Source organism: Anguilla anguilla, chromosome 2 (genome assembly GCF_013347855.1).
Source record: "Anguilla anguilla isolate fAngAng1 chromosome 2, fAngAng1.pri, whole genome shotgun sequence".
Lineage (NCBI taxonomy): Eukaryota > Metazoa > Chordata > Actinopteri > Anguilliformes > Anguillidae > Anguilla > Anguilla anguilla.
The window spans coordinates 54,010,930-54,037,965 of record NC_049202.1 but is presented as its reverse complement, the minus strand read 5'-3'; the positions used below and the strand labels follow the sequence as shown (position 1 = coordinate 54,037,965).

The 27,036-nt window shown below is 37.8% G+C and overlaps 1 protein-coding gene across 7 annotated transcripts in view; it reads left to right on the top strand.

Moving 5' to 3' along the window:
* Positions 1-27,036, top strand: part of myocd (myocardin) — a 117,766-nt gene that overhangs the window by 13,063 nt on the left and 77,667 nt on the right. For all 7 annotated transcript variants that reach the window (XM_035406680.1, XM_035406681.1, XM_035406686.1 and 4 more), the window contains exon 2: positions 12,033-12,114. The gene's annotated coding sequence lies outside the window, so the exon portion shown is untranslated. The remainder of the gene's footprint in view (positions 1-12,032; positions 12,115-27,036) is intronic.

The window sequence follows — 27,036 nt, the reverse complement described above, 5'->3', positions numbered from 1 at the left end:
GTATACATGAGAGCTGTTCAAAGCCTCAGCCTTCATTAATTATTTTTAGGATTTATGAGGATCATACAATTAAATCAGTCAGGAACAGCCTTTTTGTTACCTAAGAATTTAACCAGGACACTGGGGTTAAATATGCCATGGGATCTTTTATAACCGTAGTGAATCGAGACCTCTCATCCGAAAGATGGCACCTTCTAGAGAACTGTCAGCATCACTGTGTCTTGGACTGTTTTCCAGAGGGAAGAGTGGCCTCTACTGGCCCACCACCACCTCTTCCAGTAGCAACAGAGTTTTCCCAAGAGGTCTTCGAGTACAATAATGAGTAGGCTACACAGAGGAAATACAGATTTCTAACAAAAGCCTACGATCTTGAAAATGCACTTTTTGTACGTCGCTTTGGATAAAAGCGTCTGCTAAATGAATGTAATGTAATGTAATGTAAAATGGTTTTTATTAGAGAAAGAGAAAAATAAAGAATATATGCATTTTATGAATATTTAGACTTTGGATATTTTTAACTGCTGAAAAATAAGTTATTTCTGCAACATTCACGAGGTACAATTATGTTTTATGGATTTTAATCTCTACATCCGAGTTACAAGTTTACCCGGTGAGATTTTTTACAGAGATTGTGGTTTTTAGATAAAATGCTGGTTCAGCTGAGTTCTGATACTGGCAGATACTTCAGCTACAGGGGAATAAAAACAATTTCTCTAGCAATCTACCAACAGTTTATGACCTGAATTGTTGTTGATAGAACTGTTGATAATATACACAAATATTTGAGGTTTGGAGATATTACAAACATCAAATGAGGAAATTTGGTGCATCATGTTGAAAATATTGGATTAATTGAGGACAAAGAACCGTTTTAGAATATACGATGAAGTTCACCAAGTACGCTATATTATCAAAAGTATGTAGACACCTGAGCATTACTCCCATATGTACTTGTTTAATATCTCATTCCAAAACCATAGGCATTAATATCCACTCTTCTGGGAAGGCTTTCCAGTAGATTTTGGAGCATGGCTGTGGGGATTCACTTCCTTTCAGCCACAAGAGGATTAGTGAGATTGGACACTGATGTTGGGTGTAAGGCCAAGCTCATAGTCGGCATCCAATTCATCCCTAAGGTGTTTGATGGGGTAGAGGTCAGGGCTCTGTGCACTCCAGGACTCGGACCCCCTGTCATCCGGGTAAAGGGTTCTCGCTCGCCCCTACCACGGAGCTTCTCGACCCTAGCTCCCCAGTCATGGAATTAACTCCCTGTTCCTCTACGAACCACTCCCTCATTGCCCATCTCCTGCCGTGGTCTGAAGACTCTTCTCTTCAGATTATACTTGGACTAACTATCACCACTCTGCAGATCAGTCCCAATCTAGGATAAATTCCCCTCTTTCATGCTACACATGTACCTCCTGTGCCACTTTAATGTTACATGTACCTCCATCCAGCACTTATTGTACCTTGTATCATTATTTTGATGTTGTAGCTTGTCATGTCTCCTCGTTTGACTTAGGTTAGGTCACAGTAGTGTTTACTGTGTGAACTGGACTTAATGTGTTAATTTCTATGAATAACTGTACAAAATGAGTATTGTACCTTATCAGACCTGTGTTCTGTAGTTGCTCCAGTGACCTTTGGTATGCACTTATTGTACGTCGCTTTAAGCAAAAGCGTCTGCCAAATAAATGTAATGTATATAATGTAAAATGCTCCACGTGCTTGTGGATTGGGATGTGCTCGTCTGTGCTGAGCTGGACTGGTTAGTGCTTGTCTCTGCTGAGGTGGACTGGGCTGTGCTGGTCTGTGCTGAGCTGAATTGGGCTGTGCTAGTCTGTGCTGAGGTGGAGTTCATTCTAATTATGCCTTTTCATACTTCATCCTCAAGATTTTCACCTTTATGGTGAACTCAATATTCACCATTCAACCTCATGATAGAATTTTGAAATGGCCCCCATGGGCCACTAAAACGTCTCTGATCTGTTGGACGATATAAGTATTTTCACCTGTCCAAATTTTGATGGGATCCTTTATCAAATAATAATCACATTTCATAATGTGACCCAGATGCTGCCTGGGATGCATTAATTTATGCACTAACTAAGACAAGAGCACTGAGCAATTTCAGACTGAAAGATAACAATTTTAAAAGCATATCTTATTGCTGTTACTGTGATTGTGCCACTGATACTGAAACTTTCCTAAAAGACAGAGAAAAGGAGTAATCCTATAAAGTGAGGAAGATAATCCCTAAGGACAGTTTGATTAGTTTTTGAGTATAGTTGCTCATACAAGAAACCTCTTCTACGTGCACACAGAGAACCCATATTCATTTGTGAATCCAAGGCGGGGTATATTTACAAACATGAAATAATCATTACCTCTACAAATTTTAAAGCATAGCATACATCTGTCCTTGTGGTAGACTTCTTCCATGGTCAGTTGTTTTCAGTGAATGGCCCATGAACTGTTCATTTCTGCCAGACATGCCTTGGTAGATTCTGGATTTGGTCATTCAATGAACTATATTGGGCTGTATTGATCTTCAGTTGGCTAAAATCAAAAAAGAATATAGTCATAAATCAACATTCTTCACACTCCACAGAGCAGTTCACAATCAGAATACAGTAACTTTAAAGTGGATGCAGCACTCCATATACATTTGCTTTCATATTTTAAGTGCATAATTTCACTCTGAACTGTACTCTGGATTAAATTATAAATAAGTATAAAATTGTCTGCTCTAAATTCACCTTTATTCACAACAATCCTTCTGAGTAATAATTTGCTGTTAATTTTTAAACATTTATGTCACTTTAAAAAAATCTACCTGGAGATCGTTTTAATGGATATACCTTTAAATATATTACAATGAAGCATATTTCTTTTTTTAAAGATGGATTTTTACCCCATAAACTACATTTAATTAAACAAACAAAAGGGTTCTTTTGGGAGAGCCTAAAAGCAAATTTGGCACTGTGATTTAAAAAGCCCTTGTTCGCTCCAGGTTTAAACACCTTGAACAGACTACCCCTGTGCAGTTTTACATATGACATTTCCTTTGTACCTCTTACAAACAAGACATTTAATTAGCCGCTGATTTTCATTTCCCTTGGTTTAAAATCACTGGCCTTGGTCTGCACCTAAACATCTGCTCACAGGGAAATGGACAGGATCACTTCTATCAGGTATGTTGTAAATATTTTGCTCTGAGAATGCTCCAAAAACAACACTACTCAATTACAGAAGATTTCTAAATATGAGCGTGTCTATGTGAAGATGAGAAATTTAATGTAAATTCAGGATTTATGAAAAGAAATTTAACAGTGTTATGCAATTCCCCTTGTAAAACTGCTGTACTGTACTTTGGACAGAGTGATATAGCTGAATGCATGGCAACATAAGCAAAATACTTAAAATTACAATGCAGAGATTGACATCTATGCAGATTCTAAGAATCTTGATTCTTCATACTTCCCTGTAGTTCCATGAGGTACAGCTTTTGAAGAATCAACACCTGAGTCTTGCACCTGAATGATAGAGCTTATTTGCTGATGTCAGCTGATAAACGCTGTGCTGCACTGAACAATTTAACTAATTCCTGTATTAATTACATTTACATTGGTCATTGAGTTTGCAAAAAGAATATACAGTGAGCTCCATAATGATTGGGACAAAGACATTTTTTTCTTGATTTGGCCCTGTACTCCACAATTTTCAATTTGTAATCAATTACAATGAAGTTAAAGTGCTCATTTTTTATAAACTTTGGTTTCACCATGTAGAAACTACAGCACTTTTTATACATCACCTCAGGGTCTTATTTATGGGTGAGTGTAAAAGAGATCAGGAGATTGAGCGCCACATCGGTGCAGCGGCCGCAGTAAAGAGATCATTGATTCAGACGGTAGTGGTGAAGAAGGAACTGAGCCAAAAGGCAAAGCTCTCAAATTACCAGTCAATCTTCATTCCTTTTCTCACCTATGGTCATGATCTATGGATAGTGACCGAAAGAGGGAGAGCGAGAATACAAGCGATCGAAATGGAGTTTCTCCGCAGTGCAGTAGGGTGAGGAGCTCAGCCATCCGGGACGGCCTTACAGTAGAGCTGCTACTCCTCCATATTGAGAGGAGCCAGTTTGAGGTGGTTCGGGCTTCTGATATGGATGCCTCCTGGGTGCCTCCCTTTGGAGGTGTTCTAGGCATGTTCAGCTGGGAGGAGACCCAGGAACAGACCTAGGACACACACTGGAGAGATTATATCTCCCGGCTGGCCTGGGATCGCCTTGGAATCCACCAGGTTGAGTTGAATGAATTCGCTGGGGAGAGGGGCGTCTGGGCTGCTCTGCTTGCCCTGTTGCCACCACAACCATGATCTGGACTAAGCACTTAGAAAATGGATGGATGGATGGAATATTTTAGAGAAAATCTATTTTAATTTATGCTACACAATTTAAAAAAAAAATCATTTTATAACATGTAGTGGCTGCTAGTGGCATTGTACTTTGCTATAATTTGCAATGGTGATTTACAGGAAAAGGAAATTCACAGGCAAATGGAAAAAGAACATTTGGAATAATTTTTAATTCACGTTAAGCAACTGGGGATTTTATGTAAGGAAATATTTTAAGCAACTTTTTACCATTTGTGTAAGATAAAGAGAATCTTGGACTCCTGAGTAGGACATCCATCAAGTTAAATATGCTTAGTGTGATGTGCCTTATGGCTCAGACTGCCCACAAAGCCCACTTTTAGGATGTGTAAAATTATCTGTAAATCGACCCAGAGAGGAAGGGTTTAAGTGGGTGAAGGGTTTGATTCGCAAGATATCCTCTGCCTCTTCCCTCAGTAGTGACTCTTCCGACTAACAATGGTTGACTGTGATTGGCCTGTGCCGGTTGCATTAACTGTGCAGGAAAGACACTGGCAAAGAAGCGCTTAGCTGGCTTTGTCCTGGAAGACACATACTAGTAAATGTCTGAGTAAATGTTATTCATGCACTTAGAAGACCTGCATCACACATCCGACTCATTTAAGTAGCTCACTTAAGTATATGTTGTCTCCAAATTTATTCAGAAGAAGGAATATTCTTTGATAATCTTCGTGATGCAATATGATTGATTTATAATTAGGCTCAAAATGTGCACATACATAGAAAACAATGCAAGTAATGAGCAGGGATTTATTTTTTTGACTGTAATCTATTCATATATACTATTTCATTGTCTCCTACTTATATCACCCCACTGATCTCTGGCAGTCTTCAGGACTTAAATACAATGGCCATTTGCAGATCACTAGTTTTAATAGTTGTTTTGGCAATAGGTGATCTCACGGTTAATTGGTTATGATATTTCTTGTGGAATGCTACTTGGTTCCTTTGTGGTTAACGTCATGGTTGGGTGATTCCCTGGCAATTGAACAGCAGTTTTTGACACTGGACATGAGTAACATTGAAGATGTAATGTTTTTCATCATTGTCCTTTCACAAGATTAATGATGCTTGCTGTATGTGTAGTGGAAAAATGGAGTAAGACTGCCAGGACATGGTTCAGAACATCACATTTAATACCTTCCTTGTAATACGTTGGAGATGTTTAGAAAATAGCTCAATTTCCCTTTATTTATTTCACACTGAGGTATTGCAGAAAATGTGTATATTATGCCTTAAATTCTATCAACATTTATCCTGAAGTTCATTCTTTTCTTTACAAACAGTTTAGTGAGTCAAATTAGTTTTTGCGGTCACTGTATGCTCAGCATCTAACTGCATTTTTTGTGGAAGAATATTCTCACTTTGTTTTATTTTGCATTTTTATGAAATTATTAAACTGCCCATTTTCAGCTACATTTGGTTCCATTAATTAATTAAATGAGACAACTTGTTTTAACTGACAACTTTGCTTTCCTGTGGTTTTTTTTTTCCCTCAAGGAAAATGTATTGGTGTGAGTTTGCAAATGTAGGATTATTTGCCAGAGGTGAAATGTCATGGCTCGATGCACCGTTTACTCTGTGATTGCATTAATTAAGATATTGTTAGCAGACGTGTTATGGGCAGCAGTGTGGGTTGTGCATTAGTCAGGTGCAGTGACCGGTGAAGCACTCAAGCTAGGCCTTGGCATAGAGCTTTGTGTGACTGTTTCAGAAACAGTCAAGCCCACTGCCAAGTGCGATCTGCCAAATTTACACAGGTCTGAAAGGCCTGTCATTTGAAGCACTTTGCCATTAGTTAACAGCACACAAAGCAAACAGAAGGGAGACATTGTAGACATATAGGATTTGAGAATGGCTAGGACTTTGAACCCATCTCAGGTTGTTATAGACCTGTATTGTCTAGACTCCAGTGTATGTATGGTTCTGTGTCCAGCCTGGTCATGAATAGTCCAAAGGTCTCTGCTCCCACTACCTGATAGTCCTTCTAACTAATCTATCCCATGTTTTAATTCAAATAATTGCTGTCCGACTATTCTGTCCGGGGAACCTCACATCTAGTAGTTCCAACCCCGACTGTGATACCCTTAGCATGGTTCTTTATACATTTTATATATATGTATATTTTACCCGTATCAAAGTTCCAAGTCAAAATATTAGCCTTTATGGCTTTTTAAATCACACTTGAATTTAGATTTCATTGTTTACTTTTTAAGTCTGAATGTACAGACCAGTAATGACCTTGGATGAAGCAAAGAGTTCTGGAAAAACTGTCCAATTTACAGATAGCAAAAGGCTTCCGTTTTTTCTTTTAGTTGAGTCCTTCAATAGCTATTAAATGTTACATTTGTATTTTAGTTGCACTGTGGCTAGTTATTACTGTCTTGCTTATTGAAATCGGTTACCTATAATTCATCACTAATTACAGGGTTCATTGTCAAAATGGTGACTAGTGTTTCATGTTATAAAGGTGACACATCCCCATGTTTCAAGTACTTAGTTTCAAGTAGTTGTATTAGTCTTTTGAAGATTTTTGGTCTGTTAGGGAAGTGGTCCCGGGTGTTTTGGCAAAGTGCCATTGTGTTGCTTGCCATGTTAGGTTACACCTACTCCGGCTGAATCATTGCACCTGATAGATTTTTTTCCCCCAGAATCAGTGTTATAGAATACTAAATAATAATAACAGGTAGTCGGGTTTTTGTTGGGCTTATCCAAACAAGTTGTGTCATTTGAAAACCCTTTTAAAAGATGTCATTGCCCTTTCCTGCAATTTCCCACTAAATAGTTCTTATCACTTGGAAACATGCATACTTGCTGACTGATATCAGCCTCATAGAGTGAACAGATATTACATACAAAGCAAATGGAAGGGGGAAATGGTAGAAATATAGGAGTTGAGAAAGAATATATCCAATGTTTTAACTCAAACAACTAATGTAAATAAGAACAGCTGTCCCACTATTCTTTCCGGGGAGCCTTATGTCCAGGAACCCCAACCCTGACTGTGATACCCTTAACAGTGTTCTTTATATTTTACCGTTATCAAAGTTCCAAGTCAAAATATTTGCCCTTATGTCTTATTAAATCCCATTAACATTGAGAATATTTTTACATACATTTTTCTCTCAGAATCAGTGTGATAGAGCAACAACAACAATAATAATAGGTAGTTCTGTTTTTGTTGGCTAATGGGCTTATCCAAATAAGTTGTGTCATTTGAGAACCATTTTGAAAAATGTCATTGCCCTTTCTTGCAATTTCCCACTAAATAGTTCTTATCGCTTGGAAACATGCATACTTGCTGGCTGATGTCAGCCTCATAGAGTGAACAGATATTTTATGATTTGAATAATTTTTTCATGTACAAGTTATGGATGCTGATCTATAGGTAATGTGCAACATTAATAATTGATTGAGGGCACAGACTGGGTAATGACTTCTATAGGGAATGAATTAGTCCAGTTCTGTGACCTCAGTGAAGAGTAATGTTAAATAACATCATACAAAATGCAATGGAAAATACCACTAGCTATTATTTCCCTTATTCTCACAAAGGATACACTATATCCCTGGCTCTGATGATGTCATCCCAAAGTGATTCATAAAGCAAGATATGCAATGATAGGCTCTTATCTCTGTCCCTGGCTGCAATAACAGCCTTTTATTGGAAATGTTTGTACATAGAACTTTACGTTGGATCATATGTTTTGTCTAATGCACAAATATGAACAATTTGAATTTATAAAATGGCATATCTAAGAAAATGGATGTGTCTGCACTTTATGCTTTGACAGCGCAAGTCATATATTATTTATCTTTTCTGGGATTTGAAAAACTGTCATAGGTCTGCTTTATTTTGCTGCCTCGTCTCCACAATGTAAAAATAACAAGTTAAGTTATATCAAATCCCCTGGCGCCAAGATATGGGCCCTAGCCCTGGTGAGGAGTGGAGCAGGGCTTCCGAGGTGGCCTTTTTGTAATCACTTAGTGTATATTCAGGATTACAGATTTTTTTTCCAGCATAGATAAGGTAAGTACCTTCCTCCAGGTACTTACCTAGGGCCATCTTCAGCTTTTCACATAAAGGTTGGGGTTAGAATTATGGTTGGGTCAGCAGTTTCTGGATCTGTGACTGTGGGCAGAAAGTTTGTGAAACCTCTACTTCAGGGGCTGCCTCCTCACTACTTAGCAGTGGTGCAACTTCCACTAAGAGTCTACTCAGGAATAAAAACATGCATAACTGAATACTTTCCCAATATGGAACCATATTATTTATTTCTTTATTTATTTATATATTATAAAACCTATATTTACATATTTTATATATTATCATGACATAAAATAAATATTACTAATCCACAAAACATAAAGAGATCCAGAGAAGGGCTAATGATTAGGAATTTTCAACTTAACATTTTCACCCTTACAATAGTAGCAAGAGCATCATTTACATTAGAAATGATTTCACTGAATTTAAGGTTTTTGTTACGAATACCCAGTTAACCCCACTCACTCAATTTATCTATATTAATAGCTTGATTTGGCGAAAGATGAGATTTAATTGGATTATTGTCGTTGTCCCAATGTACATGACTCGGAAAGAATCAATTTATTGACCGGGTGTGTCTGACGAAGGCTTCAATCCTGCTTCCTCCAATTTTGTGACAACTTTTTTGAATAGTTCGCCATTCCGCGTTTTTCTTCCATCCATGTATTTTAGGATATTTAACTCCTTTAGTTGCGATAGCATGAAGTTGGTCTCCTCATCCGTCCAGAAATGTGTTTTTTTCGCCATGATGCTAGGGAGGGCAAAACGGAGCTTTAGAATGTCGCCAGCAGTGTATGCGCGTTCTTGAGCCTCGGCAGTCCCGTTCTGTAAGGTTGTGTGGCCTATTGCTCATAGATGTCGCCACAATAACAACATTTGACTGGGGCAGATCTAAGAGGGCAGAAATTTGACTTTTAGAATGGTGGCTTCCTATGACAGTGCCACAATGAAAATCACTGAGCTCAGTACAACCCATTCAACTGTTTGTCAATGGATATTGCATGGCTGTATGCTTGTTTTTTATATACCGGTTAGCAATGGGTGTGGCTGAAATTGCCAAACAAACTAATCATAAGTACGATCCAAAGGCCAATGTGGTGTCTATGTATATATGTCTATGACTGTAACACTCTAATTGGCAGTTCATTTTTACACCTGAAATAAACTGAAAATATTATATCTTATAAAGCTGAAATAAGTGCTTAAACTCAATTAGTTTATTCAGCTATATTAAGTGTTTTCAACTCAATTTATATTAAGACAGTCACCAACTTGAAACCTGTTTAGGTTTCAATAAAATAAATGCGGAACTACTAGCTTTTTTAATGTGGCGTTCGCTTAGCATACCTTCAATTAAGCCGCGTTTCCACCAAAATTACCCGGAACTTTCAGTCCCAGGAACTACTTTACCAGGAACTAAAAGGTTCCTGCAGCCAATGGTTGTCTGCGTTTCCATCGGGGTCTAAAGTACCGCGAAGATTAGGCAAATTAGCCCACTGACGTTGTCGTCGGTCCATCTGTCATATAACCGGGACAGCCCAGAGGGGTTTATTTCACTTATATACAACGGGTTACCAACAATGACTATATATGGTTACTTTTGTATTTATTGATTTTCATATATCCTCTCAAACACATTCATTATGTTTTTATGCGAACATTCGCTTTCATGTCTTGACATCCGAAGCGACAGAATGCATTCACATTTATATGTATAACTGGCAACAACAGCAGAAAACATGCACACGTTGTAAACAATTTGCTGTTTGATTACTTTCTCGTCGTCAATTCCATATAGGCTAATGGCAAAATGACAAGAATAGAACGAAAACTCGGACTTGCGTGAAAATGTAAATTAGTAGTGGTACAGCCACCGTTTGCTTTCCTTCGAAGTTACTGCTAGCCGAGCAGCGAAGTGTGCCCTCCAGATGCGAACTATGCACCATAAATTAGTACATAGTCTTCCTGGTCTTTTCGTGGAATTGAAAAATGGCAGTAAAATTGAGTAAAATTACGGCAGTCTGAAAAAGCTAAAGGGAAGATTACTAGAATTAACCTGTTATTTTACCCGGACAAAAAGTGCGGAAGGCGATTTCCAGTTTGCTTGTACTGTATCACCAATGTTAATTACGCAGAACTACCGCATACCTCACATAACTGTATCAAACGTTTTGAGTCAATTACAACGGGCTAACAAAGAAAATCCGGAAGAAAATATTCAGCAACCGAATTAATCCGTTTGAATGTTTTGGTAGCCTACGTAATATGCTGTCCCAGCACGAATGCTTAGCATTTTATAAAACGAATACTAAAGCAAGAAAAGAACAGAAGAGCACACGTTATAATTCCAAGACGTTGACAGGCTATAACCAAAAGTAGGCTACTGCGCCGCATAACATACAAGTTTGATTTGAAGTTATTATGAAAATTAATTGGTTTGCCGCTGCATATTTTCAAACATGGCGGGTAATGGCGGAAAATAAATACAACACAAATGTTGCGAGTACTCGACCAATCAGAAATGTTCAGCGCTGCAAGCTCCACCCAAAAGGTTCCTGTACTTTCGGAAAGTACTACCCCTCGAGCAGGAACGTTTTGGGGGGTAAAACAAAGCCCCCAGAACTAAATTTAGACCCTAGTTCCTGCGGTGGAAACGCACTGAGTTCCTCAAAAGGTTCCTAGTTCCGGGGTATAGTTCCTGCGGTGGAAACGCGGCTATACAGAATCATGAACAACAGCTGTTAATTCAACGAAAAAGTCTAATGATTAACACAACACAAGTTCTACTGAATACATATACCAATATTTATACTGTGGCAGCTCATTTCAACAACTTAATTTCCCTATTTCATGAAGTAGCCTAATCATGGACTTCACTTAGCACCGCTAACCGGACCTAGCATCCTTTAAGTTAAAGAGTGGACATGTTAGCAAGCTAAAAGCGAACTCACTCACCAACAACAAAAGAATGTGAAAACGGGACAACAGGCAAACTCAGTATCTCAACGGTGGGCATAAACCTTACAATGAATTAGATAAGTTTTAGTCAGTTATATCAGGTTCTAATCAAATTATGAACTTATATGAGCGCAAGCTACTGAAGGAATGTTTGTTTTCGCCTTTCGTCTCACTGCTCTACTGATCACGAAGTTCACCTATGCAAGAGCTGTCACTCACAATCAATTAAAGGCAGGACTTCCCTGTTTTGTACTTCTGATAGGCTAAGTGGGGGTTAACTTGACTTCCCTAGTTTTTAACAAAAATATTAATAGTAGTAACCAGGTTACTTTAGGATGCCATATATTATTAGAATGTATGCATGAAAAAAGTGTACATATGTTTGTCTACTATGCATTTACCAGTGTGTGTTGATGGTTGTGTAAAGTTTGTACATTATTTCCAAGTCACTGTATATTTTGTGACCTCGCATCTCATTAATGTTACTTAAGGTTAAGGTCACATTGTGCTCTTGCAGGTGTGGGGTTGATTCATATTGTAAAAATCTTTATGATGTTAATCTTTGTATGCTGTTGTGGGTGTATTACAGGTTCTAGATGTAGAGCTGTGGCATGAATTGTCTTGGACGGAAGATGCCATGTGAGAGTCTTTGAGAAATTACCCGAGGACAGGTGAGGACTTAAATGAATACAAAATATCTGGATGTGACAACATCTTTGTCATTATATGACATCTAATCCTGCGGTAAAAGGTGTCAGATGATAGGTGTAGGCCCATTACTGCCCAAATGTGGGTCAGTTACTATCTTACTCAATAGCTAGCTTGTAATGGAAATTTGCTGGCTAGGACTAGTCATATCAAGACATAATTGCTAAGAGGCAAAAATTATTTTAATGTTATTCTAGCTATAGAAAGCTTAAATTCAGGCCCAATGCTAGCTGGCTAAAATACAGCTGAATATGTTTTAATTTAATTCATAACCTGTATTTAACCATCGAGTCAAGTGAGAATTAAGTCATTTATTTTCAATGATGACCTGAGGAGGATTGTGCAGCCCTTCACATGCAGGAGATCCTTTGGTGGTCAGATTTAGAAAGTCAATTTTTGTGGGGATTTGGGCCAGACATAGTGAACAGCACCTTACTTTTTATTTTATCTTGCTTATTTATTTTACAGTCTGGTCAAACTAAATTTTTAAAATGGTAATTACCTCTTAGCTGTAGTGTAACTTGATATTAAGTAGTGAATTGTTCCATTCTCAGGGTGTTCTTTTCCAGGGTTGGTAAGCCATAATGTCTAGAGATGTGATAGCAGAGACATGTCACAGACGAGCACAGATGGGTCTTACCATGGAATGAGTTCAGTAACAGCAGTCTTGTTTTCCAACTGCATGGCGTCAGGAGACCTATAACATCTTACTAGTTCCAGTAAAACATCCTTCTGGTTTTTGTACGTGCATGTTTTTGTTTGCATTTCTTAAATTCCCTGAACTGAAATGATGACTCCTTTACAATTAACAACAGACTACACACAGATAAAACAAGCATGTTAAGCTGTCCCAATGTTGTGCTATTGAAGCCCAATGTATTTGAAGAGCCCAACTTGTGTAAAGCTTTATCAGTGTATCCATCTCTGCCATTAACTTTCCCAGAGCTTGCTGGATACATGCGTGGCAATGAAAAAAGATCAAAGGCATGTTGCGTTTCCTCTATATCAGAGCGTTAATCACAGGGTTCTTCTGTGTGTCATCTACAAGTGTTCCAGTGGGTCTGGAAGGGTCACATTTAGGTGACATGTCTGGATACAGTTCACAGAGCAGTGTCACATGAAGTGTTTATTGAAGCAAGTAAATGAGGATGTTGGCTTTGCTTTGTATTAGTGCCAGATGTTGAGGAAGAATTAATGCAACGCCTCAGAAGAGACATGACATAAAAACATTACTTTTAGAAAATATGGGAATCCCCCTCTCTTCTTTTTTGGAAATTGGTTTGTGGATAGGCTTCAGAATATGCAAATACAGCACCAGTGGCTCTATGGTGGGAAGAGTAACTTAATCCTGCCAACGGAGAGTGATCTATAGTCAGAATGGATAAAAATTTATGATTTGCTAGAATGTAGTCTAACTGTGTTTATGAATACTGTATCAATGTGTATTTGATATATATGATTGGAACAAATCACTAGTTCAGTACACAGTCATTTGAAATATTAGTTGTATATGATTAAAAGGAATGAACATCTTTTAACCTCAAGTGACGATCTAGAGGTGGTTAGTATTTTCTCAATTCAGGCCATATTGCAATTATTGCTCATGAAATGATTTTGTCTGGATATGCCTTTGCTCAACTTTTTGGTATTTTTTGTCCTGAAGATGTGAAGCCCAGTTTTGGGGTTTTGCTGATCTAAATGGAACCTCAGGTTTTGGTTTCATTCATTGACAGAAACATTGTCCTTTGCTATAATGCAATGAGTTGATTGAGTACCAGTATTCCACTAAATAATGGACAATGAGTGTCATGATCTCACATAAAAGACATTTTTATATATGGAATATGGGATGGGTAGTTAAGTCTTGTAATAGGCAATGGGCTGAAGTGTATTGCATCTGGTAATAATATATTAAAGCATTTAATCTGAAAGGGCATCTGTGTAAAATACTATCTTAAAAGTAGTGTCAGATTTATTACAATTATGGCATATTTTTAACTCATAAGGCCATTGTTAAACAGTACCTCAAAAATCAAAGCAATCAGCATTGCCTATCCTTTCTCCCTGTTGTTTTTATATCGAGTCTTAACAGCTGATAGTGTACTTAAAAAGGGAGGGCTTTGTCATTAAAGCACTACAGACTGAAGCGATTTGGCACAAAATCTGTCAAGTCTCTTATTTCATCTCATTTTTCTCTGGTTGAGCTCTCTGAAGTTGAGCGGGATGCGCCCACCCATGTTGCCTCCCATTCAGGGGACAGTCTGGGACCCTTGTCATTCTTTCTGTGCTCAAATACCACACAAATAAACCTCCCTAGCCGAGCAATATGGAAAATGTGATTGTACCTCCAGATGACAAATCCATTAGCTTCTTGAACCACAAATTTTGATTCTGAATGCAGTGCACAACAATAAATGACGACTATGAATGATGGTTTTGCACTGTGGAAAAAGAGAAACTATGCCAAAACTGATTCCTCCCTGAAATAGAAACCAATTTTAGACCGCAATAAAAAAGGTGCGCACTTCAGATTTCTTTCTCAATGGATGGACAAGCAGATAATGCCCCCTTATTTATTAGCTGTTCTGTACTTATTTTAAAATAGATATTTACAGTTTCTTCAGCATCAAGAGTAAATGTGAGGTTTCTTTGTTATTAACCCAGCCAAGCCCAGGTTTTGAGCAAAATGGCTGTTACAATTATTTTGTCAATGATGTTTGGTTGTAGAAGGTTCACTGTTCCTCTACTTGTTTATGGTCTTTGCGGGCTGTCATTTACTCCCCCAGTTGTACTATTCTTACTTACTTACTCTTTCCCATTGTAGCTTCACAACAGTCGCCTCCTTTGTCTCCTCCCATACACATAACCTTTGGCTCAGCTTTCAGAGCTGTATCTTCACCAGGTCGCTGTGTTACTGTAGCAAAATCTTTAATGAAGTTGTATTTACTAAAAATACTGTTGTTTGCATGTATATACATTGTGATTGTTTTAACATTTAATATCGACATCAGTCTCTAGAAGGTTCCCATGACAGTCATTCCAGCTATCGGGGCGAGCTGTGCACCAGTCTTTTTATTTTCAACTCAAAACTCATGGGAAAGCTATTTTTGGATTTCTTCCTCTCAAGCTTAGAAAATGATGCCAGTGGTATATTAGCAGGTGCAATGTCACAATGAGCTCAGAATAGTCCATTGAATAAACAAAATTACTCATATAAACAATTCAGAAATAGATTTATGGTGAAAATAAATACAAAATAAAATTAAATGTTGAACTTGTATGCCCCAATGATTTAAAAAAAAATATATATATATATTCTAAAACATGGGAAAACATATGTACACTAGTGTCTTTTTGTATTGTACCCAACTACTGCCATGGCTAATCTGCTTTTAAGTAGAATACAATTCAATTGCTTGAAGTACACCTAAAACCCTTATCCCCAAGCTGTTGCATACATACAAAAAGTATAGTGAACTCCAGCTGTGAACAGCAGCACAATGTAATCATTAACAGGCCCTGGACCTCTTGAGTGGACAGTCACTGTTGTGCATGAAATGTCTGATGAAGAAGAAGAAAAAAAGTTTGTGAAATGTCCCTCATTTGTGATGTGTTCCATGGATTCCACTCTATTTACACAATGGATATCTGCTATGTGCTGCTCTGCCATTCAGACACAAATGTTGATTTACATCATGACACATTTAACATATTCAGCATCCGAGCAGGTTTGCATAGAATTTTAGTATGTCCACACATTGGTGTATCTGTACCATAAATTAAATATGGCATACACTTAACACTTTACATGCACATGACCAAATCTCCCTATAGGTTCCAACAGGTAGCCTGTGTTCAATCTTTACAAACTTTTTGAGGTTTGGGTGAATTATACATATACGGCACAAGTGAGTTTATTCTAAAGTCTGGGCTTATTTACAGTATAAAGATGTGGTCATATATACACTGGACTGGGTAAATATTTACATAGGTCTTGCATTTAAACATACAGATTTAAATTTCTCCCATGGAAAACCTTGTGCTATACGTTCATATACATATGTCCTAAATATTTTATAGTTTATTATGCCTTATATCCATCTTACAAATTAAAATATATGTGAAAACAATGGCAATATATACATTGCAGCATTATCTCTAAATTGCTGTAAATCAAAAGAAACCTGTCCGACACTGTGGGGGGTATATTCACAAAAATGACTATTTAATCTTTTGAGTTTAACTCTCATATTTTATAGGAAGCTTTGGTAGTTGGATTGGTATGCATTTGTGACTTTCTATATATGAGCTGGGTGCTCAGTTTACAGCCTTTGGCAGAAAATCCTGCCAGATCATCAGGTATCTGTTAGTATGTGATCCTTCTGTAATACCATTTCAGCCTTAGTTCTTTACATTGAAGTACCTTATAAGGCTATTCTGTATATTTATGAAGTGAGTTTAGGAATTCATATAAAAAATGCCAACAGCTTACTTACCAATGTGGTGTCAGGGGAAGATCCATGTAAATAGTTAAATTATTTGAATGACCTGTTGCCATAACCCTTATAAAATGAAATATAGCATTCAATAAATTACTGATGAAAGAAATGTGTTTGTAATATTTTCAAACGCAGGGTGATCCCAAAATCATTTAAACAAAATGATTTGGTTGCATTTAAAATAAACATGATAAAATACAATTCTGCAGAAAAGCCACATGATTGCCCAAGTAACCACAAAACAATGACCTACATTAATAATGATAATAATAATAATAATAATAATAATAACACACTGTATACAGAGGCTCTGAGTGTATTACTGAATCACGTTGCAGCACCTTTTTAGTAAGTATAATGTATGCAGGAAATTGTCTCATTAGCTTCTTCATTCCATCTCATTAATTTCTTGAATATTACTGGCTTATCAGCTAATAGTCAATCATAGTTTGTTTGTGAGAATGGGGAGGGGTTGTGGGATCTTTCAATCAAATGGTCTCCCATGAAGCAGAAATATTAATTTCTCTCATTCTGATCATTAAAATGAAAGTAATATGATGACATATGAATGTTAAAATGTGGAGGAGAGAAAGAGGGGGAGAGAGAGAGAAAGAGAGGAGCTCTGGGAGCTGGACGACCCATGTGACACTAACTGGCCCTTTTTGTCTTTCCCACACAGAGCAACATGACGAAGTCTAAATGGCTGCTATATATAAGAGGGTGCTACATTCATTTGGGTGGTTTGAAGTGGACGTATAATTTGTCTAGTATTACAAGGATTTAAGGGGAGTTTGTGTTCAAATTTATACTTGTCTTATACTATGATGTATTGTCCAGCAAAGGTCAGCTATCAGCCTAGAATGTTACTAGCTATATATAAGAAATATAATGTAGTTATAAATGCCTTTTTTTCTAAACACTGTATTATGCAAATTAACTTTCCCATCTACTAAAAAGCAGTCAAATTTAACATTGCTTATTGGGGCAATTGTTGAAATTCACTTTGTATCTGAGCATTTTCAAATCTATGCATTATACCTGCTTTGTTCAGGTCAACTAGTTTTTTTCCCAAAGTTAATGAATTGCTAGTCCAATAGATAAATTACCAACATATGCTTGACATGCTGCTAATGAATGTTTTTCTAAGTGTTGAGGCCTCCACAGTTTATTGGAGCTGAGGTCATCCTCAGTTAACAAGACTGAATTCATGCACTTTTCATTATTTTATGGTTCTTGTTATGGGCAGTAATAACCAGATATGACTGAGATACACACCTATGTTTGGAGAGATGTCCCCATATTTTTTCTTTTATTCCAAATTTTGAATGTCCAGTCTTATGTTTCTTCCATGCTAGTGCTGCAGGGTCTCTGTCATGTGGGGAAAGCTCAGACTGGCATGTACTGTATGTCCTTCAAAACACATGTGGCCATCTGTCCCTTTCTTTGGCCCTGTTCAGCCCTGGCATTAAAATGCGTCTTGGGTGATCCAATCACAAGTGGACAGCTCTAACTACAGGTGTGAATGCACCCAAGACGCATTGAGGACACATTGAGATCTGATCACTCAGACCACATTCGAAGGTGGTCTGGGACGCATATGGCCACATTCTTTTAGCAGTGTGTACACGAATGTGTCCTGGCCCACATTGAAGGACTGCCTAGTCAACTGACGTCCTCTGTGCAAGCGGAAGTACGTACTCATCATGCGCCAACGGCATCATATTAAAGTGCGAAACAACAAGAAGCCACGCTGAATAACAAAATAAACGATACAAAGTTTTAAAAAAATGATACCATGTCATTCTACAGTCAATATCTGGGACTAAATATTGAATAAATATACAACCTTACCATTGGGTTTACGCATAGAGATGTCGCTTTTGAGACTGAGCAGTCATATATTGTCTTGGACAATCCGTTTGTGAAATATACAGGCATTTGTGATGCCTGGGTACCTTCCAAAATAGCTGTGTGTAACACACACATGTTGTTTACGGAGTTGTCGCCCTTTTTACTACAGTCTGGCTTGATTGACAATTCATTTATTCTGTAGGTGAGAGCATAAGCTTTCTAACGATGTATAACATGTCTAATTTTGCTTTTGGAATAGCGTTTTATAGGTCAGCGTAACCTTTTCATTGCATTCACTCTGTGGTAGCAGTAAAAGACGCTGCACCTAAAGAAACGTTGTCAACGATTTTTTGTGCATAGCTAAGCCACATGTTTGCTGATAGACCTATCTGACATCGTTTTCTGGAGCAAAACAGAAGCAGATAGAACTGTATTATTTTGGTTGGTTCTCAAATCACGTAAGCTGGCTTTGTCCACGATGTTTGAAAATTTTGAAAAGCGCATAGAGACATATTACGAGTGCGTCAAACATCTTGGGTGATTTGGTTTGCCTGGAACACGCCAAGGAGTTGACCTAGTCTGTTTTTGTTTTGATTTTGCCCACGCGCCAAGGTCTTTGCAAACTTCTTCTTCTTTTAATTTCCGGCAGACTAGGCACAGGTAGTGCATTGCTGCCTCCCGCCGGTTACAACAACGCATTTGGTCTTTGCAGACGGAAATGATGTACGTGTTTATTTTCATATTGAGCGGGGAAGTGAGATCCGATCACAAATGGTCACTCGAAACGCATGTGGAGACGCATTCTGATGCCAGGTGTGAACTGACATCCATCTGGACTGAATCTAGAGACAATATGGACATATCTGGATACAAAGTACAGGTCTGAACAGGGCCTTTCACTCTGCTGTCCACCATCTAATTTTCAGTCATTTGAACCAGAGAACTGTACTATTTACAAGGACCCCAAATCTCTAGTCTCCCAGAAGAACCACTCGTGTATGACAGTCTTCATTTTCCCAGAGTGACTGGATGTTAATGATAATAATACTAAAGGATCTCCAATGAATTCCACTGGAAATAACTTTGAAGACAGTCAACAACAAATACACTGGTTCCCACAATTTAACGTGTTGTAGTGTGCCCAGTGGGAAATAAAAATTCCAAAATGCAAAGCTCCTTATCATGGTGCCAGCAGACTGCGCTCCTTGCTTTCAGTCAATGGGATGCCATTCACTTTTAATGCTCTCGTGAGGCTGGTGGAATGATGTCCACACCACAAAATTAGTCTTCAAAGGTCATACCATGCTGATCTCAGAAATAAGAAGTCTTCTGTACTCAGAACTACATGTGATAGGATCAGTGTAATTTAAGAAACAAGGCAGCTACATCCAGCAATTGCAATTTATCAGTGTTTGGATCATTTGGATAATGCAATGTCCCCATTCCTCTAACATAAATTTCAAAACATTTATTTTGTGAAAATGTAGCATTTAACAGTGGGCACACGTGTGAGCCTGCATTTAGAGCAGATTATTGGCATGCTAAACTGGTGGTTCGTATTCTGTTTCATCTGGGCATTGTGATTATGTTATCTGACCAATCCCCACACATATCAGCAAGGATCAAATTAAGATTGTTCAAATATTCAACAATGAAATCAGTAGTCATTACTTTTGACTACAGTACTAATAAAAATATTAATATAATGTATATGAAGGTTAATCTGAGATCCCTGAATGACGATTTTGTTTTTTCATGTGTGAAGGTGTGGGTGTGGGTTTTTGTCCAGATAACATGGTTGTAGCCTGACAGATATTGTAGTGTGCAATTGTATTGTTATCAAGGTTTCAATTTAATTTACAGTACATGGATATTTCAGTTTGTTATATATACAATCCACATATTACAGACACACATATTGTCCAGGAGTTTGTTAGCTTTCACTTGCTTACTGTGGCCATCTATGATATGTTTAGCAAAATAAATTCAAATAATTGGCAAAATAAGAACTTTAATGATGAATAATTAAATGAATGAAGATGCAGGACTGGTTATGGTTTAGCAGTGGCAAAAGTGTTCATTTATTCATAGGGCACATCTGTCTTTTGCCAGGCTGCATTGAGTGTTGTCCCTGTGCCATGACTGTGCCAGGTTGGGCATGCTGGCAGGCTACCCGTGAGAAGGTCCTGTCTGGATTTTCTGCTCCCACAGGATGACGAGAGAACACAAGACCAGCTTGTTTCCCAGCCACTAGCGGCACATAGAGCAGTGCAGTCTCTCCCTGCTGCTAAATCCATAAACTCCCCAATCATTCCTACATTACTGCCTGAGATCTGGAGGGGTATCCCTTCAAACGCCAATCCTCCACTTTTTCCTGTTGGACTCAGCCCAGGGTCTATTTGTTTTGCTTTCATTGGCCAACATACCCTTGTTGCATTTGAAAAAAGCTGAAGAGTGTGATAGTGTGAGAGGGCATTGACATTCATACAAATTTGGTAGAGGTCAGTCAGTGTTGATTTGTTGCTCCCTTGCCTCCTGACCCTGGGATCATGATGGAATTCCTTTTTATTGAGAGCAGACAAAGTGGACAGCCAAGGTTTTGTGTTTTTATCAGACAAGATTTGGAGTATATGCTTGTATTACTCATCAAATCTTTCCATTTCAGTTTTTAATGGTGATTTGTTTTGTAGGTTGATATATGTATAACATATAAAATATTACCACATATTTCTACACATGAATGTGCTGGAAATATTTTATTGAATTATGCTTTTGATGAGCACAAGAAAGGACTGTATGTAGCATGTAAGCCTTTTAGCCTCAGTGATGAAGTTCTGATATGACCGACTGTTCTTCAAAGAAGAACCAATGGATATTAAAGATTTCAAAATGTCAAATGTACTGTACATCATTCTTTTTTTTTTCTAGCACAGCCATACAAAGCTCATAAGCAGCTCATCACACCCCAACCAACAGACAGCAAGCCTTAGCATGTGTCTGCGGTATTCAAGGACACACCAGGCCTTAAACACAACTTGACCACAAACTTGAATGCAGCAATGACAAGAATCCATTCAATTCGGCACAATCAGGACATGCAGTGAAAATTGTTCAGGCGGGAGATATGTGGGTACGAAACGCTGGGTAATTCATCACTGCTGGCTGGTTGCTGTGTCTTTGGATGAGAGGAGGACACATGGTGTGTTCCCACTCTGGATCGGGGCAGGAAGCCTCCCCTGCATTTCTTGGCGGTTCACGGCGCTCTGCGTCTGGCAGGGGCTCCCGCGCTGTAGCAGACGCGTCCAGCGTCTGTCGTCAGGGTCAGACCCGGCTTGTGTTATTGCTCCTCATGACTGAGACTCAGAACAGACCAGAGGGAGAACCGTCTCCCCTGACCGCTTCGTCTGTCCCTACCGGCGCCGTGTCAGTGCTGGACAAGCCTCGCCTGAAGCATGCGTATAACCATCTGTGCTGCTAAATAAGTCTCCTCTTTTAAAGGTTATCTCGCTGACTAATCAGCAAGGAATGAGCTCTCCTTGGGTTTGTTACGCATATGTAGACTTTGCTGAGGAATATTTGAGGAAAACAAGAAATTTCCCTTGTAACATTCCCTGGCACCAGGTTTTAGGGTTTACCTTCATATAACATATCTTTATGCTTACTCTGCTTCATTTGGCAATTAAGGAAACACATTGCTTTTCAGTGAAATGTGAAGTCAAACGCTAGACGCTTCAGCTTATTAAGGAGAGAGGGAGTCAGAGAAAGTGTGGCCTTGTTGAAAATCCTCTAGGGTATGGTACGGATTAAAGTAGACAGCTCTGGATGAGGCTCCTGAGCGTGTGCTGCATAATTGAATTTCATGCTTGATACTTCCCTCTGAAGTAGTGTACCAAAGCAGTCATTTGAAAAGAAAGCTATTAGCCAAGCCCTTTGTGAAGCACCAGGTCTCATGTAGGAAGTCAGGGATTACGAGGCAACAGCTGACAGTGCTGTGGTCATCAAAACACGTCAGACGTAGATTGCAATTAGGGGACAGCAACAGAAACATGAAACACGGTTTAATGAGATAGCAGTAAATGTACAGTACATGGGAAAGTCATTGCACTTGATTTTTGCTGTACGTTGGATCTGTATGTCTATTTTGTTGCTTTATCCCCTACTGTGTTTGTTTAGTAAGTTCACCTTGTAATGTAGAAGAGAGCCCTTCTAACTTAATTAAACTAATTTCATGTCTGCATTTAAAGGTGCAAAATAAGAAGTAAAGATAAAAGTTTGAAGTTTGGCCAATTCAAAAACTTGGCAAGTGTATTAACAGCAATAAATAAATAAATAAATAAATAAATAACTGAATCAGAATTAGAGGATTATATTATCTATTTGTAGTACATTCAAGAAGCACATTCAACAAGCTAAAAGTTATTGAAAAAAAGTTCAGCTCTCCAGCTTTGGTTAAAATAACTTCTGTTGTTCTGGGTTCTTCCCATCTATACAGATTTATAATTAGGCTTCTGTGGTGGCCAATAGACTTCTAAACAGCTGACGGTTACAACTGTATTTTTAAGAGACACCCAGCCTATTGGCACTACTGGCGAGTGTTGAACCTGTAACATTAAACAGTGGAAATCTCCTACAACTGTTAGTCTGTCAGGCATGTGTTAAAATGTCCTCAGGCCTCAAGACTGCGCTCACTGATGATGTGAAGACACTCTTAGTGATGCCTGTGGCATTATTTTGTGCTGTATGAGTTAAGTGCAGGCGCACGACTTTGAAAAGGTCAGAACGAGAGAGTCACCATGCTTAGCCTCACTGTTGAGATCCTGACAGTGTCTCACTTTGTCAGAAAGAGGTATACCTCTGTAGAGTTGTACATGAAACAAAAATGCAAGTGTTTAAAAGATCCAAGTTCTTGCTACCTCTGTGATTCCAAAAACGTGGCAGGTTTTCACAACACACTATCACTCCCTTAGATCCACATATAAACCAGCAGTACTGTAAACACTATGCAGCCTAATCTTCTCTTTGCTCTTATGCCAGACTTGGCCCTGCTATGAACCCCTCAATTGGGAATCAATGTATTATGAGTGCTATCTGCTGACATTTTCCCCCTCCCTACATCCAGGTATAGATGTGTGTCTGTGCTTATGTACCATAATGAAAGCATACATTTTAACAAGAATGTCAATATACATGCAGTGTTTCACGGAAATGTGGCCACAAAACTTTTATTTTATAGATAGCTATGGTTTCTATAGCCATCAAACTGTTAAAGTAGAATATGACTGTGCTTCTGCTAATGAGAGTCCAATTCATCTCACTTTGAAACTGTTTATATGATATATACTGTTTATATTGAACTGGACTTAATGCGTTCATGACTATGAATAACTTACATAATGAGTATTGTACCTTATCGGACCTGTGTTTTGTAGTTGTTCCAATGACCTTCGTTATGCGGTACAATTCGGTATTTTACGTCACTTTGGATAAAAGCATCTGCCAAATAAATGTAACTGACAGTACTTTCAGAACAATAAACTTTCAGCAGCCATTTATATGTTGCCATTTGGATTATCGTAACACTCAGGTATTTGTATATAATTTCTGGTTATAAGTATGTTGCAAATATCAACACTAACGGAAGCTTGAAATTGTCTTAAACTAGCTTGCTAGCTGACACGGAATTAGTGGAAGCAATGTGCTGTTACTGTTAAATAAGTTCAAACTATTTACCTGATCCTGCTGGAAATAAAACATCAATATGTACTCATTTCTGGCAGATGGCTTTATTTCATAAATATTTTAAAACCATGTATTTCAAAACTATTTTTTGGAAATAAAGGACACAACTGAATCAATTCCGATGTTTGTATTTCTAAATTGTAGCGGTTTTGTTATATAGGCTAAAGGGAAATGTATCAAGGCATATATATATTACAGGAACACTGAGAAAAGGTAGTTAAATAATCTTCAATTGTTTTTTTTTGATGTTCTAGCCAGGCCATAGTTGGTTATTTCCCAATTCAAATGTTTTCACCATAATACAACCTTTTGTCTAAAAATACCAAAGAAGACATATTTTGTAGATATAGGTACTATCAATAGTATGGCCAGTCATGGTAATATATTCAAGAAGACTCAGTTATTGGCTTTAGACAATTTTAAGCCAATGGTCCACAAGGAAAAGCCAAAGCTTTTTTTATGTCAAAAAAATTAAATAAAAAATAAACATTTACATGTGAGTACTGTTTTTATGTCTTCAAGGGTAGGGGTAAAAATAGCTGCTGGAGTTATTGTTGGAGCAAAGAAGGAATTGTTTCATTACATGTTGCAGTGGAATGCAGTGCTAGTACCACATAACCTTTCCAGAACAGACATAATTTGTTTTTCTGATCTTTTATGAACACGAAACACAGTAACCACTTATATTTCCGCATTACTATTGCAATCACTATTATTATTGTAAAGGCATATTTTAAGAATGTATTTGTCTGATTGATGGTTTGAAATGTTATTGTGACAGTTCTTAAACATGAGGCTAGCACCAGAATCCAAGGAATAAAGCTTATACTTTCAGATCTGATTGAGGATATTCGCTCAGACAGCATTTTCACTATCTTATTAAGAGCCCTGGTCCAGATGCATAATTTTCTAGTCTAATATGGGTGGGTGAATTCTGAATGGCATGCAAATGGGCCTTTAGGCAAGCACAAGCCATTAAATCTGTATATCACTTTCCTTACAAAAACAAAGGCTGGTGAACAATCGATGGGTTTATACAGTCATGCAGGCTGAGAAAAAATAAACAAGTTTATGCTTCATTTCTGAAATGAAAACATCTATATCTCGTGATCAGTGTCCCATAGCCTGCAATCAATCTCTGCATTGTATTCCACATGGGAGAGTATTTTGAGATTTATAACATCACTTAAAAAAATAATCAGAAACAAATAGCATCGTCATTTGTTCTACTATACCATAAAAATAAAACACAATGAAGAATGCATGAAATAACTCATAATGATTCTCAAATTCTTCTTACAATAAACTAATAGTACTAAATAAAGTGTAATGGTAATAAATTGTCCCCTATTATGAGTGCTTGAAGAGGCTTTGCAACATTAAAACTTAGCTGGTTAGTGCAGTATTGTCACTGTGGACTAGTGCAGACATCTGTCTGTGTCTAGATTTATCACTGCTGTTATTAGCACTTTCTTTGATGTGGTGTAACAGTGAGTAGTAATATAGTGTAACTAGTTAAAAAGTTAAAGTCGGAAATTCTTGCTAGCCAAAATGGGCATTACATTGTAAGGTTACTATCTAGCTAGCTAATTACACTTCTATTTGAGTGATGGTTTTGGGTTCTATTTGTGTAATAAAACTAATAAGGAAATTAGTTACAATTAATTTGTTCTAATTAGTTCACATTAATATTAATAAAGTGCCTAACTAAGTAATTTCTCTGCTGGCTGATTATTATTTCTGTTGGAATTCAAACTGAATTTATAAATCACTGCATACAGAGTTTCCAATCCAGTGTAATTAACTGAATAGACTAAGAAATTATGATAAAGCTCAAGTACTTTGGGCAAGGCAAGGCAGGACAAAGAAGCATTACAATGTGTGTATTTCAGGAGCATCCACGGCGATCCACTCATAGTAACCTACTCAAGCTCCAATCATAGTGTCAAACATCTAATTAACCATTTGGCCTGTTCTGGGCTCAAATAAACTTCAAAGGGCTTGGCCAGTGTGGCATAGAGATAAGACACAGAGAGAAAGAACTGGGGGAGTAGCCATTTGAGGTGTGAATGTGTGTGTGCGTGGGTGTGGGTGTGGGTGTGTATGTGAGTGGGTGTGCCAACAGAGGTGACCTGGGAAACTCCATGCATTCCTCATACTCATAGAATTCCATACCTGAAAAATTGGTGTCACTATTGGGTTTGTAACATTAATTGCTTAATTTTGCAAGGTAGACAGCCTCTGTCTTTAGATTAGATGTTGCATACTTGTTGTAATTTAATTAATCTCTTAATTTTAATCTGGTTATGAGTTGGACATATTGCTAAAGGTTGAACCAACAGGTTGTTGTGCCTATCAATGAATTTAGCAATTTAATTGATCATTTATATTTTCGATAATAATGAACAAATTAAATTACAAAGTGGCCCATTAATGCCATTTTACCATTAAATAACTACCTTCCAATGGGTACTTCCTTACTGTTTTTATTTCACCTCTTAATGTTTATTGGTTAGCTACTGTGAAATATGAGAAGAATGGCGGTAAAGAGAAGAAAGTATGCCTGACACTGGGATGTAAAAAGGATGGAGTATGACTGATACTAAGGTAAATGGACAGTGTACACTCAGATGTTACTGTACCAACATGCTAAACGCTTTAAGTATATGCATCTACTTCACACACAGATGTTACGAATAGATATTGGTACCAAGGGAAACACAAATAGAGAGAAATGCAATTAATTAAAAATCCATGGATGGATGCCTGGATAGGTCTGATAATCTGAAAATCTTG